The sequence below is a fragment of the Lepisosteus platostomus genome, chromosome 5, assembly GCF_059453375.1.
Source record: "Lepisosteus platostomus isolate fLepPlt1 chromosome 5, fLepPlt1.hap1, whole genome shotgun sequence".
Classification (NCBI taxonomy): domain Eukaryota; kingdom Metazoa; phylum Chordata; class Actinopteri; order Semionotiformes; family Lepisosteidae; genus Lepisosteus; species Lepisosteus platostomus.
Window position 1 is genome coordinate 9,000,550 of NC_142615.1, and position 15,822 is coordinate 9,016,371.

The 15,822-nt window shown below is 42.0% G+C and overlaps 3 non-coding genes across 3 annotated transcripts; 2 read left to right on the forward strand and 1 right to left on the reverse strand.

Annotated features, from left to right (window-relative positions):
* Positions 1–5,956: 5,956 nt before the first annotated feature.
* On the reverse strand, positions 5,957–6,028 carry trnap-ugg (transfer RNA proline (anticodon UGG)). The gene has a single exon. It is a non-coding gene; the product is annotated as a tRNA-Pro (tRNA).
* Positions 6,029–7,576: 1,548 nt separating this feature from the next.
* trnaa-ugc (transfer RNA alanine (anticodon UGC)) lies at positions 7,577–7,648 on the forward strand. Its single transcript has one exon. It is a non-coding gene; the product is annotated as a tRNA-Ala (tRNA).
* Positions 7,649–8,965: 1,317 nt separating this feature from the next.
* trnak-uuu (transfer RNA lysine (anticodon UUU)) lies at positions 8,966–9,038 on the forward strand. The gene has a single exon. It is a non-coding gene; the product is annotated as a tRNA-Lys (tRNA).
* Positions 9,039–15,822: the final 6,784 nt, after the last annotated feature.

Below are 15,822 nucleotides of genomic sequence, written 5' to 3' on the forward strand. Positions count from 1 at the left end.
CCCTGCATGGGCGAATGTGAAGAAGATCCTTAGTAAGTCATTGAAGAAAACCGAGAAGAGGTCGGAGTGGCCTCTGTCGTTCATCACCGATCCAGTCAGGCAGTACTCCTCTGTAAAGCGCCGTTCGTTCATTTCAGCATTTCGCGTCTGAACGGAAAACACAAACGACCAACTCAGAATGACTTGCTTTTGACGCTTTTCAAAGCGTTCTTTGTGCACAAAGACTGCGCCGCCTAGCAGATACAAATGGGTTGTACAACTTCGAACTAGCAAATGCAAGAGGGCTAAACCCCCTCTCTTTTAGCCCAGGTTCGATCTGTCTCCCAGAATCACCAGGGCGCACACACACACACACCCGTGCGCCCTGGTGATTCTGGGAGACAGATCGAACGTTGAAGTGCTCTGCTTCATTTCTAAGGGCAACTTAAAATTCACTCCTACCCCGTGAAAAGAAAAGACAGCGTCCGCAGCAACAACAGCTCAGGTCTCTGCACAGGGACTAAGCAGCCCCCATCTCCTCCGCTCTGTGGCTCCTGCGGAGCGGAGTCCTGCCTGGAGCTGTGTTTGCAGGCGGCGGCTCCCCGCGCTCTGTCTGTGCATCGTGTCCAAGAGGTCCTGGGAGGAAGAGAGAGCCCTCCCACTCGTGGGCTTTTCCACGGTCTGTGTGAGGAGGGACGGGTGTGTCCAGTAGCTTATTGAGCATGTTGTGTATCTTAATAAAGAGCCTTTCTTACATGATTTAGACTATTTTATTAACTACACAAATCACGCTCTCACACCATATGTTCCCGCCTTCTACTCTCTCGTTCTGTTGTCTTGCGATGTCTATTCACTATACTACATCCCTTCCTTTGTTATTTATAAAGTCTATAACTTTACCATACAATTGTAACAAGTTTATATCAACACACAGTAAACAGTACAATTTTGTGTGCATACTCCTGTAGCGGCGAGGCTTAATAATAAGGCAGAATTAAGTGTTTCTGAGCTTCCCAAATGAGGCCCCATTTCTCTGTTCATCTCTGTGGTGCAGCCACAGAGAAACTATTCATGCAAGATGTTTTCTTTTGATAAGGACAGCTCCCACAGGGGGATGCACTTAGCTAAGCCTGGCTATCATGATCAATGGTCATCCATTGGCGCCTATCTGTTTAGGGAGTGCCAGTTGGACATCTGGACTGCATTACTAAGTGTCAGGAGTAAGTGACTCATATCTCACCTTGATCAACCAATCAGGGACCGGTAGGGCCGAGTAACCCACGTGGGACTCTGATGCCCATGGAACTTTCAGCCAATCAATGAGCTGAAGTTCCTCCAGGTAAAAACAGGCAACACAGAGAGCCTGTGAGATTCAGATTCAGAAAGGGAGATTCAACAAGATTCAGAAGGGATTCTGGAGAGGATTCTGTGGACTGTTCTAAAGGGAATTCAAAGGAGAATTCCAGGGCAGGACGGCCCAGGAGCAGAAGGCTCCCAAGGGCAGGACATCCTCGCAGCACGCCTCCTGACCATCTTGAGATTCAGCCCGGACAACCACGGAACGGCCAGTGTGTCCGAGTGCCAGAACTTTCCTTTGTTCTAAGAGTCTAGAGTGGAGGTTGCCAGAGAGTAACCAGCAGCAGGCCTCGTGAACAGGTCGGAACTGTGGACAGCTGAATCACTATTCAGAACTAGCTCTTCACCAGGAATGAACCGGTCCTCTTCCTGACTTGCTGGGACCCACAGTCATCTTTTCTCCTGTGCACAAACTTTGCTAGTTAAAGCCAACAATGAGCATCAGCAGCGCACCGTCGCAAGCCGCACAGCACAGCCTGGCACGGAGCCAGAGAGCGCGGATTGGACAGCAACAGCCTGCAACTGTTTCTTTGTGCCCGCAGGAGATCTGAATCCCCAGAGATTGGATGAGTATTCAACTTCAATGCATTACAGCTCGAGAATTCAATTGTTATCCCAACCAGTTGATATCAATTTAATTCCTAAGAGTTATGTACTTGTTTGAGTATCTAATGTAGAAGTTATAACTAAGTTCATTTACGAAACGGTCTTAATGAATGATATACTGAACGTATGTCCTCTTGATATATGTAACACTTCGTAACTGATTGCATATATATCTTTTGTATTCTGATAACCCTCTCGATAAGATCTGTTAGGTTTACATGCATATTCTATGTATTAATAAATGTATCCTCGTGTATTAGTACCTGTGTGTGTGCGTTGTTTGAGTTATGTCGCATAGTTGGACTCTAAAGCCATCAAAAGAATCAACTTTGTGATTTACTGCTACAATTAATAATTGTTTCAGTAAATGCCCAAACCCTACAGAACTGGTGCCTTCAGAGAGCCACTACATTACATTTTGGCTATGGCAACGTTACATGTTTGGCGTCCCTGAACGGCTATGAATCACTACACTCCTCATGATGTCTATGGATATCTTTTGTCTTTTGAATGTCCCTTGACTCTTCTTCTTTCTTCTCCACGTTTGGTAGTTTAGTCCGGATATCACGCCCAAAGATAAGATTAGCTGGGGTTTCTCCAGATGCCCTGTGTGGTGTTGATCTATAAGTCAGCAGAATCTTAGGGAATTCCTCTCTCTCTTTTTTCCTTCTGTCACAGCTGCTCTTAAGGCCTTTTTCAGGTATCTGTGAAATCTTTCAATTTTGCCATTACATCTTGGATAGTAAGGTGATGCACGGATGTGTTTAATTCCACAATTAGTCAGAAATTATTCAAACAACTGTGCTATGAATTGCCTGCCATTATCTGTTACTACCTCTAGTGGATAACCAAATCGTGCAAAGATGTTCATCAGCTCTCTAATAACTGTGGCTGAAGATATGTCTGATACAACAACCGCCTCAGGTTAAGAAGTATAATAGTCTATGACAGTCAATATGTATTCATTCTGAATGGGGCCTACCAGGGCAATGCCCAATTTTGTCCAAGGCCTTGGTGGTAATTCAAGTGGTTGGAGAAGTTGATCCTCCTGCAATGGCTGATTCAACACACAAGTGGAACAATTCCTGATTAGTCTTTCAACATCACTGTCCATGTTGGGCCAGTAAAAGTTGCTTCTCAGGTACTGTTTTGTACGAACTACACCCTGATGTGTCTCATGTGCTATTTTCAGTGCTTGTCTGATTTTTGTTTTCGGTAACACAATCCTCTGTCCTCTTAAAAGCAGTCCATCATATGTAGATAACTCCAACCTACACCTGTGGTATGGCTGCAGTTCGTCTGGAATTGGATTAGGCCATTGTCCTTTTTCCACTATGGACATCAACAATTTCAATGTGTCATCTTCGTTTGTTGCTTGTTTATGTTCCTCAAGTGTCAGTGCATGCAGTTCATAAGTGCTGATTGAAAGCACTTTATCAACATAGGTGTCTACATAACCAGTGTCTTCTGTGTCTGGTAAAGGAAGACGTGACAATGAGTCTGCAACATTGGTTTTCCCTACTATGTGTTCAATTCTGTAATCATACGGCTGTAATCTCAATCCAAGTCTTTGTATCCTGGGTGGTAACAAAGTTGCCTTTTTGGGATTGATCATGTAAATGAGGGGTTTATGATCCGTTTGAAGTGTGAACTTGCCTCCCCATAAATATGTCCTAAAATGTTCCACTGTCCAAACACAACCCAAGGCTTCATGCTCTATTTGCGAGTAATGCCTTTCTGTTGGGGTAAGTGAGCAACTTGCATATGCCACTGGCTTCTTCTGGTCTTTGTAGCAATACTGCTCCAAGTCCTACAGGACTCGCGTCACTGATCACTACTGGTGGCGCATCTAGTTTGAAGTATGCCAGACATGGTTCAGTTACAAGTGCTCTTTTCAACTCGGCAATGGCTTTCTCAGTTTCGGATGTCCATTCCCACTTCTGTCCTTTCCTCGTTAGTTTTCTAAGGGGTTCTGATATATCTGCATAATTAGGAATAAATTTCATAAAAAATCCACAAGTTCCTAAGAATGAGCGCAAAAGTGCAACATTCTCAGGTCTCGGCGCACTGCAAACAGCTGTCACCTTTTTTGGGTCTGGTTTTATTCCTTCTGCAGTGACCAAATGTCCCAGTATCTCGATCTCTTTCAGGCCAAATATACACTTATCTTTATTTAAAGTTAAGCCTCTGTCTTGGAATCTTTGGAATACTTGCCTGAGCCTCTGTTCTAGTTGTTCTTCATTTTCCGCATGTACTACAACATCATCCATATACTGTACCATACAACACCTGGCATTGCACACAACATTGAGTCCATAGCCTTCTGATAGGCCTCTGGGGCACTAGACAAGCCAAAGGGAACTTTTCTGAAATGGTAACAACCCCTGTGTGTGATGAAGGTAGTCAGGTGTCTTGATTCCGGGGCCAACTCAACTTGCCAGAACCCTTTTCGAACATCTAACTTTGCAAAAACTTTGGCTCCTTGCACTGCTTGCAATATGCTGCCAACCGTTGGTACTGGATGTCTCTCTCTGATAACTGCTTTATTCACTTCTTGCAGATCCACACACAGTCTCACTTCCTTGGTGTCTTTTTTAGGTATTATCAGAATATTTGATATCCATTCTGCACCTTCATTCACGTCTTTAATAATTCCATCATCCAACATTTTATCTAACTCTTGATTAACAGCTTCTATCATTGGATAGGGTACTCATCTCAGACTTTGAGCTACTGGTGAAACTTTCTCATCTACTGTAACCTTGTGACTGTAACCCTTGATCTGTCCTAAACCTTTAAAGAGTGACTCATATTCCTGTGCTAACCGCTTAAACCTCTCTGAAGACTGGTCAACCGCATTGACAGTGTCTCCATCATTCAGAATCTTCAGATCAAAACATGCTTTTCTTCTCAACAACACTTCTACATTTCCTTCAACTACTTTGTCCTTTATTACATTTTTCTGCCATTTCAGCTGTGCCTCGAAGTAGCCAACACACTTAAGTGGACTAATTTGTGCATAGGCATAAAATTTCTTCTTAGTCTGCTGAAGTTTAGTTCTGTGTGCAAACACTTTCTTTAAAAATTCTACTCCAATGAAGTTTCTTTGACTTCCTGTATCTATCACCATTTTTATCTCTTGGCCATTTATTCGAACAGTTTCTTTACCTTCAGGGTCAATGGAATTAACAAATTCATCTGAGTCTGAAGACGGTTCTTGAACTGCTCGCAGTTTTGTCCCTTCCTTATTTGTATTAAATTTCTTTTCCTGATGGGAACCGTCTTTCTTTCTACACACTAGTGCATAATGTCCTGTTTTCTTACAGTGTAGACATTTTGCTGTTTGCTCTCCGCATTCATCTGCTTTGTGTGTTATTAGTCCGCACCTGTAACATGTAATGTCAGCCGTCCCCTGTTCTTCTATATCTCTAGCATGACTGCGTCCTGCTGCTCGGCTTTTGTTTGTAAAGTATGAGCGAGCGCCCCGATCAGTGTCACTGTGGTCAGAAAGCATTCTTGATTCTGCTTGAGCTGCTTCATGAATTCTAGCGACTGTAAGAGCTCTTTCTAAAGTCAGCCTTCATCCTGCAGCACTTTATAGTCTCTTATGTGCACATTTTTCCACAAGTTGATCTCTTAACATGTCAGTTTCCAATACTCCAAAGTCACACGATTTAGCCAGTCCTCTTAGTGCAGTCACAAAAGCATCAACAGATTTGAGACTTCTCTGCCTAAATTTATGCCGTTCCAAAACCACATTTCTCCGCGGTGTAAAGTAAGCATTTAAGGCAGCTACAGTCTGTTCATATGTACCTTTTTCTCCAGGGAGGTTGGCGAAAATCTGCTGCATGGGAGCCCCGATACAGTGCAGTAATGTAGCAGTAACAGCAGCGCAACTCTGCAGCACGTCGAGTGTGCCTGCATTTAATTGTGTAAACCTGTCTCTCTCTGAGCACGAGTAAAGAGTTCTCACTCAACAGAAGATTACGATGTGAGTACTGTAATATAAAGCACCTGGCGATGCCAGGGATTGAACCCGGGACCTCACACATCCAAAGCATGCGCTCTACCACTGAGCTACATCCCTGATGGAAAAAGTAATGGAACAGACTTAGAGATGTGCAGATGCTAACTGATCACAATCCACCACTCACGAAGAATGCCTGCAGTTTCCCACTTTCGCTTTTCCTCTACTACAGAGTAAATTCATGGGAATGAAGAAATAAGGAAGGAAAAATAATCGCATTGAAGCTTCAAGAGACTGGGCACAAATTAATCTATTATTTTTGTATCCAGTCACACGTGCGACGCTGGTTAATTCCCAGACGGAGGAGTGCTTTTTTTCTACCTCCTTACTCGACTGTCTTTCAATTGTTTTATTTGAAAGCTTTTTGCATCTTTTAAGTGCTCTTGATTAAACTATGCATAGAAAAACAGCACTACTGATGATTTTCATGGACCGATGCACACTTGTTCTGTACAACTCGAGTGATAAAGCCCTGTCTGCAAATATTGTAAAAGAACATAAAAGGGTGAAACAACGCTCCAACCACAGGAATGGTAACAAGCAGGATCGTGTTCTTATTTGATAAGTCCTTTTGAGATGTCTTGTCAATGCACACAGGCGTTAGAACTGAATAATTTACTTTTAGTGGTGTTTTTAAACAAAGATGGAACATGTTATTTCTATACCAGGAACAAAGGAGCTGACTTTAACTTTAAGAGGCAAAAACGACACCTTATCAAAGCTAATATCAATTAAAATGACATCACAACAAAAGAGAGGAGCCTTGAGTGAATAAAATTAGTTTTCATTGGACGTATGTGTCTCCATAACTTTGTAGGTGAGAGAGAGGATTGTGATAATTTGTAGGTGCTTCTCGGAAGTGCGTTGGTGGTACAGGCGCCTTCCAAATAATTGAGTCGGGTTTGAATCCCAGCCAGTACAAACCCAAATCTTTTCAAGATAATTTGTGGTCCGCTAACACATCTTTTGAACTCAAGGCTCCACTCTTTTGTTGTGATGTCATTTTAATTAATATTAGCTTTGATAAGGTGTCATTTTTGCCTCTAAAAAGGTAAAGTCTGCTCCTTTCTTCCTGGTATAGAAAGAACGTGTTCCATCTTTGTTTAAAAACACCACTAAAAGTAAATTATTCAGCTCTACCGCCTGTGTGCATTGACAAGACACCTCAAATGGACATATTAAATAAGAACACGATCCTTCCTGTTACCATTCCTGTGGTTGCGGCGTCCTTTCACCCTTTTACATTAAATCATCAGCACTGCTGTTTTTCTATGCATAGTTTAATCAAGAGCACTTAAAAGATGCAAAAAGCTTACAAATAAAATAGAACTGAAAGACAGTCGAGTAAGGAAGTAGAAAAAAAGCACTCCCCCGTCTGGGAATCAACCACCGTCGCCCATGTAACTGGATACAAAAATAACAGATTAATTTGTGCCCAGTCTCTTTAAGCTTCGATGCGATTATTTTTCCTTCCTTATTTCTTCATTCCTATGAATTTACTCTGTAGTAGAAGAAACGCGAAAGTGGGAAACTGCAGGCATTTTTCGTGAGTGGTGTGATCAGTGAGCATTTGCACATCTCTAAGTCTGTTCCATAGCCTTTTACATCGGGGATGTAGCTCAGTAGTAGAGCGCATGCTTTGCATGTATAAGGTCCCGGGTTCAATCCCTGGCATCTCCAGGTGCTTTATATTACAGTACTCACATCACAGTCTTCTGTTGAGTGTGAACTCTTTGCTCGTGTTCAGAGAGAGCCAGGTTTACACAATTAAATGCAGTTTACACAATTAAACTCGACGTGCTGTAGGGTTGCGCTGCTGTTCTAAATGTACCTCATTTAGTTCTGTTAAATCCTAAATTATTTGAACTAATAATTTAGTTCAAATTCAGGAAATCCAGAGACTGCTTCACACTTGTCGTGGCTGTTGCAGAAAACACCGGTTGAATCTCACCCGGGATTTCCTGAGAGATTATTCAGCGAGCGAATCCTCCTTCTGAACTCCGCACTAAACTGAAAGCTTCACGAACTCCTCACTGCGTGTCCTGTACTGCTCTCGTGTAGATGTGAAGCACAGCCATAAACACACTTTAAACTTTTTCCGTTTGTTAATGAAAATGCGAAAGAGCATGACAAGTATTAATCGTATAAAATATCCATGGCACAACTCGAGAAAGTACTGAAGGACTACACATCGACTTTTGATGATTACAAGAGATTCAAGAAACACAATCGTCCGCAGCTGGGTTTGGATCCTGAACTCTAGAGTTAAAAGAACATAAGCGACGGATATGACCTATAAACTCTCTGAATTGTCTTATAGTTTATGAAATAAAACAATTTCTTAATAAATTGTAACTGTTGATAGACGATTTATTGAATTTAAACAAAATCACAATTACAAACTTTTTCGGTTAAACTGTTATTCACATACTCTAACGTAAATAAACGTTAGTGTCTTCCGGTGTGTGAGCCAATTTCTCCCAAAACTATTTGTTAGTCTGTCGGGAGGCTGTGCAAGGTGTTAAGAAATAGAATTTCTAAAAGACAGGCTCCCTAAGCTTAACATCAAGGCTGTTTTCTCTACAGAAATGCTCTTTAAATTTCAGCACTGTTGCAACTCCCTTTATAAAGGGTGTGCACACGTATACAACCAAGGCATTGAAAGATTTTTTTTAATTATTGTTCCAAAAAATCTTCCTTTTGTTTTCTTTTTAATGTTGTTGATAAAAAGATTTTATTAAATGTGAAAAAAATCTGAATGTGAAAAAAGGTCAAAATGCTATTGAAAGAAATCAGTAATGTGAGGAAAGATGGATTGTGGGAGCCCCTTTACTACCCATGTCATGCTGTATTTCTCACTCATTCTACTGGGAGTGGTGCTGTCGCTTCTGGATAAAGTCTGTCAGTGGTCATTCCAGACGGGTCAGGTATGACTGCTCTTCGGCACAAGAGACACGTGACTTGCGAGGATCCCGACAGTGTTAGCTTTCTTTCAGAGCCCGGATAGCTCAGTCGGTAGAGCATCAGACTTTTAATCTGAGGGCCCAGGGTTCAAGTCCCTGTTCGGGCGGTTGTGCTGTCCTTAAGTCTGTTGTGAATATCATTCTAAATAGTCCTTTATCTTTCACTCTTCTAGCTGTACTGTGGTTATTTTAATTGTCCATTACTTGTATTTACAGTAGAGTATTTAGTGTTTCATTTCACAAACCGAAAATGTTCAAGTAGATCTTGTCACTCTACTCCACGTAATCATCTAAATTAAATCACAGTAGAGTACAGAACACGCAGTGAGGAGCTCACACAGTGAGTACTCTTGAATACGACAAGAGGAAAGGCACACTGCACATCTGCAGAACATCACGTCCGATTTACAGTGACAGCAGAGGTTGGAAGCGACGTAGTTTTTTATTACTCGCTCGCTGAACGATCTCTCAAGAAACATCGGTGGAGATTTAACGGGTGTCTAATAACCACGTTCAAAAAGGTGAATATAAGTTTTTTTTTAACTAGGTAGCCTTAATGGCAACACGGTGTGCGTAGATCTTAAAGCAGCTGCAGACAGAGTACCCGTAATGGCAACACAGTGCTTTGAGTTCGGCTTTTCTTATTTTTTCTGCAGAACCAGTGGAATCGGAATATACTGATCCGCATAAGAAGTTCGGTTTCTGATCATTTTTATTGAGCGCTGCTCTAAGTACCACAGGCAAGATGGCTGGTGGTCTTAGGTGTTGCGTTCAGGTCGCAGTTAACCCTGGAGACGTTTGTTAAAATCTCACTTCTAATAAAGAGGTCTTTCTCGTTAGAGTAGAAACGATAGAAGCCTTAAGCGGAAAAAAATCACAACATCTCGCATTTCACGTGTTTAATGTTAACTGTCTCAGTGGTTGCCTCGGTGATTGATGGCTCTTCTCCCTCGCAGGGTGACGGCAAACTTCTTCAGAGAGGGAGTCTCCCACGCACGGCTTTTCTTTATCAAGAGCTGAGACAACAGAAACAGACTTCCAACTGACATTAATTACTTCTTGAGCGTTTATGACCGTCTTTAAAAGCTGAGAGCAGGTGAAAAAGTCTTTGGAAATGAGGAAATGACTGCAGACAGTAAACAGAGCTGACGCTCAGCTGCAGACAAACGCTCCTCTTTAGTATAGTGCTGAGTACCCCCGCTTGTTGCGCGGGAGACCGGGGTACGTTTCTGTGACAGGTCGCTGGTTTAATTTTTTAACAACCTGACTTCACTTAAAAAGTGTGTACTGTGTACTACGTTTCGGACTACTTACGGCGGTAGAATATGAAGATCATCTCCAGCTTTTAGCTCAATTGCAACAAGAAGTCATGCTAAATGTACAGTAGTATAGTGAGTAGACATCGCGAGACAACAGAATGAGAGAGTAGGCGGGAATATATGGTGTAAGGGCGTGATCTGTGTAGTTAACAAAATAGTTAAAATAATATAAAAACTTCTCTAAATTTAGATACACAACATTTATGGCGACCAGAGATGAGTGCTTGACGGAGTCAAAGCGAGCAGAACACTGCAGATTTTAGTTCTCTTGCTGGTAGAAACGAACTTCTGAATTTTCGGACTTTTCGTTTAGCTTGCGCCATGGAAGATATGGCCGCCGCGCCGAGAAGCTTTGCTTATGCCCGGCTTTTTCCACCGCTTCTACTGAAGCTCAGGATGCCGTGAGACGTGCTACATTACTGGACTGTATCGGGGCTTCCGTGCAGCGGATTTTCGCCAACCTCCCTGGAGAAAAAGACTGTAGCTGCCTTAGACGCTTCCTTTACACCGCGGAGAAATGTGGTTTTGTAACGGCATAAATTTAGGCAGAGAACTTAGTCTCAGGACGAATCTGTTGATGCTTTTGTGACTGCACTAAGAGAACTGGCTAAATCTTGTGACTTTGGAGTATTGGAAAGGGCAGGAGGAAGGGCTGACTTTAGAAAGAGCTCTTACAGTCGCTAGAATTCATGAAGCAGCTCAAGCAGAATCAAGAATGCTTTCTGACCACAGTGACAAAGTGACACCGAACGGGGCGCTTGCTCAAACTTTACAAACAAAAGTCCAACAGCAGGACGCAGTCATGCAAGAGAAATAGAAGAACAGGGGACGGCTGACATTACATGTTACAGGTGCGGACTAACAATGCACAAAGCAGATGAATGCGGAGCGTGAACAGCAAGATGTCTACACTGTAAGAAAACAGGACATTATGCACACGTCTGCAGAACATCACGTCCGAGTTTAAGGACAGCAACATCAGAGATTGGAAGCTAGGGAGTTTCAGGTCTGTGTTTTTATTATAGGTTCAAGAAAGTCTGAATACCTTTGCAAGAAGTATTTCAGAATCCCACTCAAATCCAGTACGAATGCCGCCTAAATCTGCATTGTACAATTAGTATACTGTTTGTCCTGAATCAAACACGCCTTATGAAGCATTTCTAAAACAGGAGAGATTGTTAGGGAATGCGTCTTCCTGTAAAAATAAAATGACTTCAAGGGCACTATAAGCAGAGGTGTGAAAGCCTGCTCTACAGAAGAACTATACCCAGAGATGCCAAAGAGGTCGATATTTCACCACGTGAGAGAAAGCATCTCAGAAAACGAAGTTGCGGTCGTTTCCACGCGTTATAAAACCACTAGGTCAAACAACAAGAGCTGAAGAGCCGCTGTTGAGAGTAACGCGGCCGAAGGCTCAAAGGAGCTGGCTTAAACCTCCAGTCTCTTCAGGAGCATCTGTTGGAGTCGCACTGCTACAGCGTATCTCCTTGTTAAGTATCCCTTTTATTGTTGTTGCTGCCTCCAGGCGATGTAAACCAGATTCAGAAAAAAATAATTTGAACAACGCTATTCCCATGTTTACTTTAAGGAGCAGTGGCCAAGTGGCTGTTTCATTTGTCTACGCTTTCCTTTAGTTTCAAAGTCTTAAAAAAACTCGCAATGTAGGGATCTCAATAGTAAGAGAACATAACTGTCGCCAGTGACTAGTATTCTTGCATATCCTGCCTTGTTTCTTAGTCGACAAAGCTTGTCTCTCTTCACACCCATCTTCCGAATGATCGCCTCAGCATTGGGAAGGAACGTGCGCTTGGTACAGCCCCCGACTCCATGGTCTGATCACAAACAGATCGGGTGAGCTGTCAGTCCAGGTTGGAAGTAACGTTCGAAAGCACTAAAAATCTGACTTAGGAACAAGAAGACCATGTTTTTTTTAAACGAGTAAACGATAAAATAATATACTGCCTGCAAGACTATGTCAAGTTCAAGTTCAAGTTCAAGTCCAAGTTTATTGTCATTATACTCATACACAGATATATGGTATAACGAAATGCTATTTAGCTAGCTCTCGGACATAAGTAGTACAAAGAAAAAAACACAACAACAATACAATTGTATAACAAAAGAAAGACAGAGACAACAGCCGATGTGCAAAAAACAACAACAGGCAGTGTGCAAAACAACAAAAAGGTAACAGGTTATGTGCAAAAACACGCATCAAAAGAATGAAATAAAGGGATAGAAATGATGGGGAGTGAGCTTTTGACATGTATGGTAGAGGTAGATTTTCAATGTGTGTTTGGGTTTTTGGTAAGAAAGAAGGCACTGTGAGGTTCAGATCATAGGTGAGAGGTGAGGAGTGAGCGAGAGAGGCTGGGAGTTTAATAGTTTGATAGTGCGGGGGTAAAAACTGTTTCTGAGTCTGGTAGTCTGGACACGAATGCTCCGGTACCGTTTTCCATGTCATGCTAAACGCCACAAACTGTGTTCGTCCAGTCGTATCAATCGTCCTAAAGTTACGGAAAATCGCATGCAACTGGTGCAATCAGTACACATTTCTTCAGGATAGTCGAGCAGCTTAAAACAGCAAATTCACAGATTCGTGTCTTTTAAGCTTTGTGTTTCGCTCTCCAAATAGAGGCACGGGTTCAAATCCCACTCCCGACAGTCAGGCATTTTACCCTGTCTTCTTTACCTGCCTTTACACCGTTTCAGTCTTGTTGTGCTCGCTGACAATCACAGTACGAGGAAAACGGAGAAACTACTTAGCAAAAACATAACGGACAGAAAAAAGCTTCGTAAACACGTGAATGTGATTAGCAGCAGTACGGTATGCATTCAAATGTTTAAGGCTGATTTATAAAAGCAGCAGAAGAAAGGTGCAACACAATGCAATTTGTGAGAATTTGTGGATTTTTATGCTGCTTGGACTTCTTTCAAGCCTATGAAGTGACCCCCGTTTTATTTTCATTTTCAAACTTCAGAACCGAATAACAAAGAGGTTTCATGTGTGACAGCATTCCGTTGCAAATACCGTTTCCACGACGTATTCAGCGACGGGAATGAAATATTTTAGTGCTGGCTCAAATGCCAGGAATTTCAGAAAAACCTGGAAAAGCAACGCTTGCAGTAAATGACAAATGTTAAGTGTGTAGTCAGCATGAACAGAACAACGCAATGCTCTGTAAAAACGATCTGAATCCGCAATTACTCTTTTATCTCGGGCAGTTCATTCCGATACGATGTTTCCGCAGAATAAATGAAATGCCAACTCCAAACATGTTGTTGCCATTATTGTTACTCCTGCTTCTGTAGTTTTAAGCTTTAATCAGTGGGTATGTAATGTTGTAAAGGGGCTGGACTACTATGTTCAGTCCAAATTCCATTATGTGAATTTATGCTTTTTTAATATAAGCATTAACAATACAATGCGTGCTCGAAAACCGTTACTTATTAGCTTAAGAAGCGGCAGTGTTTTGACAAAGTGTGGTATTCGAACAGTAAATGCTGAAGTGTTTAATACTTGCTTGTGAGCAGATCTCCCTCGATTTAGACAAACTCTTGTTCGGCCGATGATTTCAGATCAAAATCTGAATCAAGTGGAAAGAAAGCTGAATTACGCTGGGTACTGGGTATCACTGTTACGCCATCAGGTCATGCTAGGAGGATTGGGTGGATGAAATTGACACAAAGGGACCCAATGTGGGGGCTGAACCCACAGTTCTGAGATTAAGAGATTCTTGCTCTATGGACTGCGCCTATATAACTCTTGTGCTACAGCAGTAATGTTTCTGGGTGTGGATGAACATGACATAATACGCTGACAGCAGGAACACGTGGCCCACAGGCAGTGACAGTATCGCTATCACATTTGGCTGCAGTATATTGTGTTGAGAGCAGCAATAACTTTCCTGCAGAGATGGGAGTGCCTTTAATACAGCTCTTTCAATCGGACAGAGTAACAGGAACTGACCTAAATTTTCAGCTGTGGATCCATCTCCACATGGGGGAAAGAGACAGTAAAATAGCGATGAAGAAACAGAAAGATTTGTGCTCGCTGCAAAGTAGGAAAGAGGTGGTCAGACACATAAAACAGCTTGGTGATGATTTGCAGCGACAGTTTTATGTTATTTAGTACACGGATTTGTTCCTTAAGATGTGTAATTTGTATGTTGGTTGTATGAGAACAGTTTCTTCTAAAGTCCTGTCAATTGACAGTGGAGAGCTAGCTGGTGCACATCTTTAAGAAGACTCTCTTTAAGGCGATTACAAGTTTCTCGAACAAATCTGTGTCATATTTTTAAAATAGTTTAGCTAATGAGCAACGAGAGTACAAATGAATTCTCCCACTCTCCATTCGAAGATAAAACTCCATGTGCGAGTTTAAGTTTCCTTGAAGCTACTGATGTTCGTCATTATTGGACATTCCCGGTGATATTGACTAAGAAGCTCAATTTTTACGTGTTGTAGTTCAACATGTGCAAAACATTCGTATCCCCTGCAAATATCGGCAAGGTCAGTGATATTCTCAACAATTTGTGCCATTGCAATTCGTGCGATTGGTGCCATACTTTTTCGAAATGTATACTGACATGCCAGGATCAGAGGGTCATATTTAAAAAACTGGTGCATTAAAATTTCTTGTACTTCAGGATTTTGATAGTCTGTTACATTGTCTTTCACACGTCGGTGTTAGAACTGTGACACATTTTCATAATCGGGGGGAAGGCCGTAGCAATAAGCAGAAAGTGCATTCGCCTTTTCCCAGTGTAAGTCCGTGTTGTGGTGAGTTTTTAAAATTGGTTTGCGATTTTCTGAAATATATTCCATACAAAAATATAATTTGGACAGTCGCTATTTATTTGGATATTCCTTTTCAGTGAAGATGTCTACAGTATTCCAGCCGGATTAGTACTGATCGAAGAGAGCCATCTACAGGCGAAAGGCGACATAACATCACAGCAGCACCATTTAAGGTGGAACGAAAAACACGCATAAGAAGCTGGCGAATAAGAAGCCAACTTAAGCCTCGTAGCAGACCCTTGGAGGCACGCTCAAAATAATCATCTTTCCAAGTACTTAAGAGTCATATTTAGATCGCTTTACTGCAATTTTATTTGATTGATGGGAGATGTGAAGCCATCAAGCCTGTACTGCACTTTCACATTGAAACTGAAGCCATTTCTCATGCTTTCTCTCAGTTTCAGGGCTGCAATTGAGTGTAAAGGAGGCGACTTGAAATTGAAACGTGTAATCACCTTACAGAGGGTCTTCACGACGGGGTGCGTCAGCTAGTTCTCCATTATTGTCAGTTTACTGGACTTCTGAAGAAACCTATCTACAACGAAGATACAAACTGCACAGTTTAAGGCACATGAAGAGAAATCTGTTTGCTGATTGACTCAAAAAATGTCGATACAAATAATCTGCCAGGCTGATTTACTTGTCTGACCACCTCCCTCAGTTCCCCTTTGCTGTTAGCACAATTCTTTCAGTTTCTTTTCTTGTATTTTCCTTGCTATTTTAGTGTTCCCCATGTATAGATGGATCCAGAACCGAAACCGTTTTCACCCTG